This window comes from Asparagus officinalis, chromosome 7 (assembly GCF_001876935.1).
Source record: "Asparagus officinalis chromosome 7, Aspof.V1, whole genome shotgun sequence".
NCBI lineage: Eukaryota > Viridiplantae > Streptophyta > Magnoliopsida > Asparagales > Asparagaceae > Asparagus > Asparagus officinalis.
This window is the reverse complement of record NC_033800.1, coordinates 83,900,640-83,910,732: the sequence shown is the minus strand read 5'-3', so window position 1 is coordinate 83,910,732 and position 10,093 is coordinate 83,900,640.

Here is a 10,093-nt window from a genome sequence, read left to right as displayed (position 1 = left end):
GATTTTGGAGAGCCGAGATGTAATGACCGTAAATTTCTAATACGTGTTTAAATAATTTCCTGGTATTTAAATATTAAGTATTATTATTTTAAAAGACTATTTGTAATTTTCCCCAATTTCTCTAGAATTTTCTACGATTTAAAAATAAGGTACTATATTATTTTAATGGTTTTGCTAATTATAAATTTAATTGTTTCGGTAAAACTTTTAAATTAATAGTTAATTATTCATTATTGTTATTGTTACTATTATTTTGACCATAAATTTTCAATAATTATTTGAATAAATTTTTGGTATTTTTTAAATTATATTTTAAATGGGTATTTTTTTCCTGTGTTTTTCTCTACGGTATTTCACTCTGCATCTCTCTCTCTTCATCTCTCTCATTCTCATGCTCTCTCTCCCCTACCCCACACCCCTAAAATCCTCCCTAAATCCCGCACTCCCACCACCTCGTGTTTCCCCCAACTCCTCCTCAAAAATCCCCCACATCACTCTCACTCTCACTCAATCTCACTCTCCCTCTCTCTGTCACTCTCGTCCTCTCTCTCTCTCTCTCTCTCTCTCTCTCTCTCGCTCTCCCCTTCTTTTTGAAGAAAGTTGAGATTTTGTTTAATAATTTGGATAATTGATGGGTCTTGAGTAGAAAACGACATGTGGGGTCATCGCCATGATCATCATAGGATACACTTTCTGATAGTATATTGCAATTGACTATCAATAGTCAGAGTAGATTTTCTATAGGAAATTACATTCAATTGTATAGTAGTTAAAATTGGAAACTTAATATGCGTAACTAATAGATGGATGGATAATAAAATCATAAGATTGGAGTAGCTGAAAATATGCGAACGATCTATATTGAGGCAAATATGATATCTTTTGTGGAATATAAATTGTGTAATTTGTAATTTTGTAACGTGGGTTATTTAGATAAAAACCATTCTTATGGCCACCGCCGCCGACGAGCCCGAATCAGTGAGCTTCGCTGCAAAAAACTGCAGTTCGGAGCTGACTTCGCGCGTGTTTTTAGGCCAACTCCGACCTCCGTTTCCATCGATTCGTTCGTCGGTGTTGTTTGCGTCAAAAGTTGTCTTTGTCATGGAATTCATTATATCTTCGGTCGATTACAACAAATTCAAAAAAGAGATAGCCTTTTTATATTATAACTTTTTAGAAACAAACGCAGGATCGTTGTTTGGATCGCTGCTTGCGTGGGATCTTTGCCTGTGCCGGGAGCGCTTTGACTCGTGGACCACCAAATCACAGATTCTGATTGATCGTGAGGGGTTTAATGATTCTTCCTTCGTTTATCGAAGTGAGAATTTAAAACGATATCTTATCAAAGTAAGATAGTCGTTCTTCTTAAGATCAAGTCAAAGCTCGAATCTCAAGGAATTGCCGGAAGCTCAGGAACTCTGCTCTCTCTGCACCGAAGTGCTCAAAAATGATCAGCCTTGATGTTTTCTGCTTCCCCCCTTAAAAAAATCGATATCGGGGAGTATTTATAACCCCTGAGAGAAAATCAGCTTTCGAGACAGTGTTTGCTGTCTTGGCGGCCGAGACAACAAAGACTGTCTCGGGTTCCGAGATAGTAAACACTGTCTCGGGTTCCGAGACAGTAAAACCTTGTCTCAAAAATCGTTAATTGCCCGACAGTTTCTTGTAACTGCCTTTCCACGTTTTGAAACTCCGTTATTTTGGCAGTTATCAACGTGATTCTCGCCCACAACGTTTCCCACGTTCTTGAACAGTTAGTGACCACGTGTTGGCGGTTATGCAAAGTAGTTTTGGGCCTCTGAGAGCTGTCTCACGTGCGAGACAGTAAATTCTGTCTCGCACGGCGAGACAGTAAAGACTGTCTCGCGTGGGCGAGACAGTAAAAGTCTGTCTCGCCCGCCGAGACAGTAAAAGTCTGTCTAAAGACTGTCTCGCATGGCGAGACAGTCAAGTCTGTCTCGTGTGCGAGACAGTAAAGACTGTCTCGCATGCGAGACGGTTTATACTTGTGTTCTTTTTTGACATTTTGGATGACTTCCTTTTGAGCTGTGTTTGGATCCCTTTCAGCATTTTTTGACGCCTACAGATACCCCCTTCAAAGTATTCCAGACTCAATCTTTTATAGAGAAGTTCTGGGATGCTTTGGATAAGATATGTCTTACTTATGATGGCTTCAACACTTGATCTCTTTGTCTCTCAGTCTATTCAGTGCTTTGTAGAATAGCTAAGATTCTTTCGGCATGGCGTTCATCGCTTGACCGTTGTCGGGATCTTGAATTGAAGCTGGAATTTGTACTTGTGAATTCAGCTTTTGTCATTAAATTGATACCGCATTGTTAATCACTGTATCAGTCTTCATAGGAACACAGTTTATACTCATGTATTTTTGGAGTTCTCGGGATATAGTTTAACTTCGTATACCCGTTGGGAGGTAGCCAGGTTATTCTTAAGAATATTTTGAGTGATATTCTCCAGAAACTTCCTGTTGAGGGTAGGAAAACATTTTAGACTCGTGTACCTATCGGAGTATTCAGGTTATTCTTAAGAATATTCTGAGTAGTATTCTCCAGAAATTTCCTGTTGAGGGTAGGGAAACAGTTTAGACTCGTGTACCCATTGGAGTATTTTGGTCTCTTTTTTGTTGGTAGAGGTGAACCCGATGCCAAACTCAATTTATCAGCTGCAGACTCGAGACTCCGACGACGGCCAGACGATAAACGCAGCGCCGGAAAAAAACTCGGCTATTCGTCAAAGCATCGGATAGATCGAAAATCGAAAGAGTTAAGAGTTGAAGCTAACTACGCCTATTCTATCTCCTAGTCTCTTGTTTGTTGGTAGAGATGAACCCGACCCAGGAGGGGAAGAATTTTATATTATATCTCCTGTTCTCTTGTTTGTTGGTAGAGATGAACCCGGCCCAGGAGAGGAAGAATTTTATATTCTATTTCCTGGTCTCTTGTTTGTTGGTAGAGATGAACCCGGATGATGGAGAGAAAGAATTTTATATTCTATCTCATAGTCTCTTGTTTGTTGGTAGAGATGAACCCGATGATCGGAGAGGAAGAATTTTATATTCTATCTCCTGGTGCAAAGGAAAACTCCAAGTGGGATCTACACTTAGAGAATCTGGATTGGTTTGAATAATCTTAAATGTCACAAGGTTTGATTATTCAACTAAAAGTGGACCTCTCGTTCATGGAAGGAATCGAGAGGGGATTTTGGTTGTGGTCCTAACTGAGTAAGGTTTTGACCAAGTGGGAGTTTTGAGACGATCCTAACTGTTTAAAGGTTTGATCGTTTAATTTGTGGACCTCTCGTTCATTGAAAGAATCGAGAGGGGATTTTGGCTTTGGACCTAACCGTTTAGAGGTTTGACTAAATGGGAGTTTGAGAGGGAAGACTGATCCAACGAAGTGATTGAATCTCATCTCAACATAGGAGTATTCAAAAATCACCGTGGGGATGTAGTGTTTATCACTTTGTTTGTAATGATTGAGTTATCCCTAAGAAAATTATATATATAACATTCTTTTGGGAACTTTCGTTACACAAACCATCCACCCCAGCTTTCTTCGCGAAACTGGGTCTAATATTATGCTGAGTTACATGACCGGGTTATCCTTAAGAATGTAAAAATTCTCCAGGAACTTCCCGTCAAGAGTGGGAAACAGTTTAGACTCATATACCTATTGGAGTATCGAGGAGCAGTTTATACTCGTATACTCTTTGGAGTGTTGAGAAGCAGTTTATACTCGTATACTCTTCGGAGTTAGGAGAAAACAGTTTATACTCGTGTATCCCATAGAGTTAGGGGAAAACAGTTTATACTCGTGTATCCCATGGAGTATTTTGGTCATCTTTATTTGGCTTGTTTCGCCATTATGACGCCGGAGTCAATTAATGCTTGGATCTTATTTTTGAAGTGATCATCAATGACTAAGAAACTTAGTGGACGTCCACTTAAGTTGACATAAGTTTCTCTCTCTCTATATATATATATATCACTAGTAGAAAAACGATCAACCTAGACGGAAATTTCCGTCTAGGTTGATTGCAATTCCGTCTAGAGATGGCTGGAGCTTCATCATCTTCGAAAGAATACTCCTTTTGGAACTTCGGATCGAGAGTCGCATTCATAGCGACAGCGATTGCAGATGTCGTCGGTTGGCTTCTCTCAGTTTTCTTTCTTTTAAGAAAGTGTTCAGCTTGTTCACCGCGCATTTTTAACTCTTTCCAAGTGGTGGATGGTACGACCCCCAGAGCTTCCAAGACATCGATGGAGAGGTTATTGTAGCATGTTTGCAGGATGAACTCCTCTGTAATAGGATCTCTGCAATTCATTATTTTGCCACGGAAGCGCTTGACAAAATTGTCGACTGACTCTCCGTCTTTTTGCTTCTCATCCAAAAGGGTTCCGATTGACACTTCGGTGTCATCATCGAAGAAGTTGCTGAGGAATAAACTTTCCATGTCATCTCAGCAATTGATGCTCCCAAGCTTGAGACGTCGGTACCAATCGAAGGCAGGCCCACGAAGGGTGCCAATGAATGACCGGACCATTAAAGCCTCGTTTCCAGAGATCATGCCCAAATGAGACTTGAAATAAATCAAGTGCTGAATAGGCGAGCTCTTCCCCTCAAACGGTGTGAAGTTAATCATGTTGAATTTTGCCGGGTACGGTATTGAATTCCATTCTCTTGGATAGGGACATGGAATACCCGTCTTCTTCATTTCTTGAGTCGTTATCAAAGCGTTGATTTTATTTTCAAGCTCTTTCATTTTTCTTTTATCGTCTATGTCTTCATTCGAAGGACGTTGAGGAGAATGAGTTAGACCACTCCCTGTGAGAGGTGCTATTGAACCACCCCCAATCTCGTTATTGGGAGAATCCGTTAGACCACCCCCAGCGTTATTGCTATTGGGAGGTGTATCAGCCATAATGACTTCATCCACTTCTGGATCACTGTCACCTATAACATTCTGAGTGAGGCGGCTGGATTCAGCTCGCTGACTGGACTCAGGAGGTTGAGGCCATTGAGTTAGCAATTCTCTCATTTGTTGGATAGCTAACTCCATCTCTGTCTTTATCTCAGCTCTAATTTCTTCACGTTGCTTCGCTAGAGCTTCTTGAAGCATTTGAGAAAATTGATCAGAGGTGATCGTAAGTACTTCTCTGGTTTGTCCCGTGCTAAACATTGTATCATCAGAAGCGATTGCAGAACAAGTGTCCGAGAATTCATCCTCCGAGGACATTCCTTCTTGCATTCTCTTGTAATCTCTGCGTCTGATGGCTCCTAATTGGAGTCGAGACATCCTTTGAGCAATTCTTGGATTGACTTTTCCTCTCGGGGAAAAGTCGGGATTTGAGTCACTTGAATGCCGCTTAGACTTTCTTTTATCAGCCACGTTGATGGTGACTTCAGGGAATTCATCATCTTGGGCAGCTGATTTTCTTTTGCGAAAATGTCTATTCATCGGTATGATTGCCGGAAAATTCTATCGTCTGTTGGTATGACCTCCCAGGTATAACAATGTCTTTTGACGAATGCGTCTTCTTCTGGGGGTGTAAAACCTTGTTGGCATTCTCAGAACAAATTATTGTTGTCTTTGAGTGATCCAAGGTTATTTTAGGAGTCATACGTTTAGAACCACCCCATTGCGGGTGTGGAGTCCTAACGGGCTCCGAATGTTGATTTTTTACAACTTCAGACTTTGGAATCCAAACTTGGCAGAGTTTCGGTGGTTCTTTGGCCACCGTTTCCTTCATCCTTTCTCGTCTTTGTTGTAAGAGAGCACGGGCATGAGCAGCGTTTTCACGACGTTTTTGTATGCGTTCTTTAAGGGTCGAACGAATCCTTTTGATAATAGTCCATTCCTCCATCGTGAATTTAGCAAAGACATGAGTGATTGGTCGTTGAGACAACTGAACCACTTGATGCCTCCTCGACTCTAAGTCCGCATGATAATGAACTCCGTCGGTTTGCTCCAAGGCCTTAGCCATTTGGCGAGCGCGGCGTTGGCGTTGTCTCTGACGAGCTCTTTTCATCAATGCCGGCGGGCTTTGATTTAATGACTCCTTAATTGAAGAAGAGTCATTATGAGCAGAGAGGTTGCGAGTAGAATCCTCAGCAACAATTAAGCGAGAGTCTTCATCTGTAGTGTTTGACAACTTCAACAAAGATGAAATCTTCCTGCATTTGCGAGGCGAGGAAGACTTTACAGGTGAGGATGATAAATACTCCTCAAACTTCGCTTGGTCGAACTCATACTCGACCGTTGATTCAACCGGGATCTTGATGGTTGGCTGCGACACGACGATCTCGATAGCGAGACCGTTGGCTCCCACTGTGGTCGCCAGTTTGTTTGCGTCAAAAGTTGACTTTGTCATGAAATTCATTACATCTTCGGTCGATTACAACAAATTCAAAAAAGAGATAGCCTTTTTATAAGACTCCTTTTACACAATAAAAGGAAAAATTATAACTCTTGAGAAACAAACGCAGGATCGTTGTTTGGATCGCTGCTTGCGTGGGATCTTTGCCTGTGCCGGGAGCGCTTTGACTCGTGGACCACCAAATCACAGATTCTGATTGAATCGTGAGGGGTTTAATGATTCTTACTTCGTTTATCGAAGTGAGTCGATATCGGGGAGTATTTATAACCCCTGAGAGAAAATCAGCTTTCGAGACAGTGTTTGCTGTCTTGGCGGCCGAGACAACAAAGACTGTCTCGGGTTCCGAGATAGTAAACACTGTCTCGGGTTCCGAGACAGTAAAACCTTGTCTCAAAAATCGTTAATTGCCCGACAGTTTCTTGTAACTGCCTTTCCACGTTTTGAAACTCCGTTATTTTGGCAGTTATCAACGTGATTCTCGTCCATAACGTTTCCCACGTTTCTTGAACAGTTAGTGACCACGTGTTGGCGGTTATGCAAAGTAGTTTTGGGCCTCTGAGAGCTGTCTCACGTGCGAGACAGTAAATTCTGTCTCGCACGGCGAGACAGTAAAGACTGTCTCGCGTGGGCGAGACAGTAAAAGTCTGTCTCGCCCGCGAGATAGTAAAGACTGTCTCGCATGGCGAGACAGTCCTCGCGTGCGAGACAGTAAAGACTGTCTCGCATGCGAGACGGTCTATACTTGTGTTCTTTTTTGACATTTTGGATGACTTCCTTTTGAGCTGTGTTTGGATTCCTTTCAGCATTTTTTGACGCCTACAGGTGTGTAGCCCTTCGTGTTGTCTAGCACACGGTATATTCCTTTCACTTGGGCTCCCTATCTACACCTCGTTATACTCATTTGAATATTGTACGTTGCATTAACACTCTAATTTGTAATTTTAGCCGTCGATTCCGCGAAACCCGTCGTAACGCTGTGCAACCACCCCGACGGCCCCCACTACAGTCCACCATATACCCAAGGCAATATCCCACTTGCTTAGATCTGAATTTTATATTTATTATGAATTATCTGTAGTTTTAGATCTGTGATATAATTATCTACGTGGGATTATTGATGAATAATATTAAATATATCATAGTAATATGATAAATAACATTTTTTTGAATAATTATAATGAATTAAAAGAATTTATTTCGATAGCAGAATCATTTTTGGATAATTATATTAATTAAAAAGAATTTATTTGAGAATGAAATTATTTTAGAAAAATTATAATAATTTAAAAAGAATTATTTTGGAAAAAGAATCATTTTAGAATAAAGGTAAATAATTTAAAGGAATTTATTTGAAAAAGGAATTATTAATTATAATGATAAATAATTCATTTTGGAAGAGTGAGTATTAAAAAGAACATTTAATGAATATTTTAGAATAATTTTAAAAAGAGTTTATTTTGGAAAATGAAATTATTTTTGGATAATTATAACAATAAATAAAGAATTTATTTTGGAAAAAGGAATTATTTTGAAGTAAATAAATTTATTATTTCAGAAGATTATTTTAGAACGATTTTATGATTCAAATTCTTAGACTTGATTATCTGATATGATATGATATTATTGTACATGATTAGTTGCATTGATTGTTCCTTGTTGTGAATGAGAACTGTTAGCGGTCATGAACGTAGTAGCCTTGCGTGACCTAGAGACATGTGTTGTGTTGACTTAACAAAACGAGAAGAGTTGGGGTGAGAAAGTTCATGTTCATGTGATCGGATATAGTTGTTGATGTATCTTCCAGGCTCGAGCGGGTGAATTTGTGTAGTCACTGGGATTAGTTTGTTGGGTTAAAGTGAATTCGTGTAGTCACTTTAGTTCGTGACCTGTTTCATCACCTAAGCTTTGCCTGAGTTCGGACCAGGCCGAGATCGGATTGCGTGTAGTTCTCTGACCAATTTGTGTAGCAGTATTGGATGCACGTAGGAGATTTGTGAACAGTCAGTTATCCAATGATATGAGCGTTGATTCTATGTGAGATGTGGACCAGTGACCTGTTATAGAATGACTAGTTACATGGCCTTATTACTTAAGGTGATTATGGATTCTTGTGAGATACGGACCAGTTGTATTTCTCTTCATATATAGATCGAGATTAATATTTAATTATCTACAATTTGAGACATATGGTATATACATGAGGGTTTTCTTGTTTGGATTATTTCGCTCGACGTACTACGTCTCGAGTTGTAGATTTTTAAGTATTAATTCCATCTAGTGTATGACCATGTACTTGGATGATTATTATGATCGCTAGCTGCATGAACGACTTGTTACTTGGTTGATTTCCTTGGATTTATTCTGATTATTCTATTCTAGTAGTAAATTATATTTAGATTATTAGTATTTCAGTTGCATGTTTCCATTGTTATTACCATTATTGCATTGGTCGCACGACCGTTTCTATTCTTCCTTTTGGGATCTTGCCGTGTGCCATGCACGCTGACGTACTCCTTTCTCTCGGGATGTACGTCAGATTTAGAGGACGGACAACTATAGTTCGGAGTAGTACAGGAGCCAGAGGATCCTCCGCAGGAAGGCTTTGCAGACGGAGCAAAAGAACAAGTCGAAGTTCAGTTACCTCTTTTATTTAGTTGATGACCCTAGTTTACTTTTGTAGTACTTTTATTTTCTGCCGGATCGTTGTATTTTATATTTTTCCAGCAATTCATTCAGATAGTTTTGTATAAGGGCATGTTTGGCCCGAATATTATGTCTAGGATGATGTTTCAGTTGTGATATGTATTATTTTGTTCTGAGTTATTTATTATATTCTCGCTACTGTGATCGGGGACCTGCGCCTTCGCTTTATATTTGCTTGACGCTTAGCGTATTAGATTGAGCAGAAGGGGTCTAGTACTTATTTCTCCTTAGTCTAATACGTCGCGGGCTTGTTCACGTTTTGATTCCCTAGTATCTTGGGAAGCAAGGCGTGACACGAGAATACAGAGATTTTGGAGAAGAATTACGGCTTTTGTGGGTTTTGGAGGTTTCGATTTTGTTTCCCAAACATGATTCAAACCCGAGCCCACAATCAAATTAAAAATGACATGATTATTTCAATATCTTCAAAAGGATAAATCAGCCATATTTTTATGATTATTTCAATATCTTCAAATGACATGAATTTAAAAGGGAAGGAGATTCTCATAGAGAGTTTGACTCGTGGAGTCAATGATTCAGCAAGTCGGCTCAGGGAACAACAGATGACACACACTCATTTGTGTGAGTGAGAGTATGTTGGTTATTATTATGAGATATAGATCCAAATAAGTGAGTGGATAATACCTTATCTTAGAGATAAGATATTTATAATCCTAATAAGTGTAGGATTATATCTCTAAATCATTTATATATAAATATAGGGTTTTCATGGTGGGGGATTAAGAGAATAGGCCATAAACCTTCACTTAGTCATAATCTCCTTCTCCTTATGAATTCGTGCTTTATATGGTAGCTGTGGGGTGATATGCATGGGGTTTTTTGCTGGTTGCACGGTGTGGTTGCTCTCCGATCGTTGATCAAGAAAGATGCAATGATCTTCCGAATCGGTAATTTTAAACTTGTTGTTTATATTCTATTCTAGAAAGCACGCTAGAGTTTCTTTATTTCCATTGTGCATAATTTAGTTATAAATTA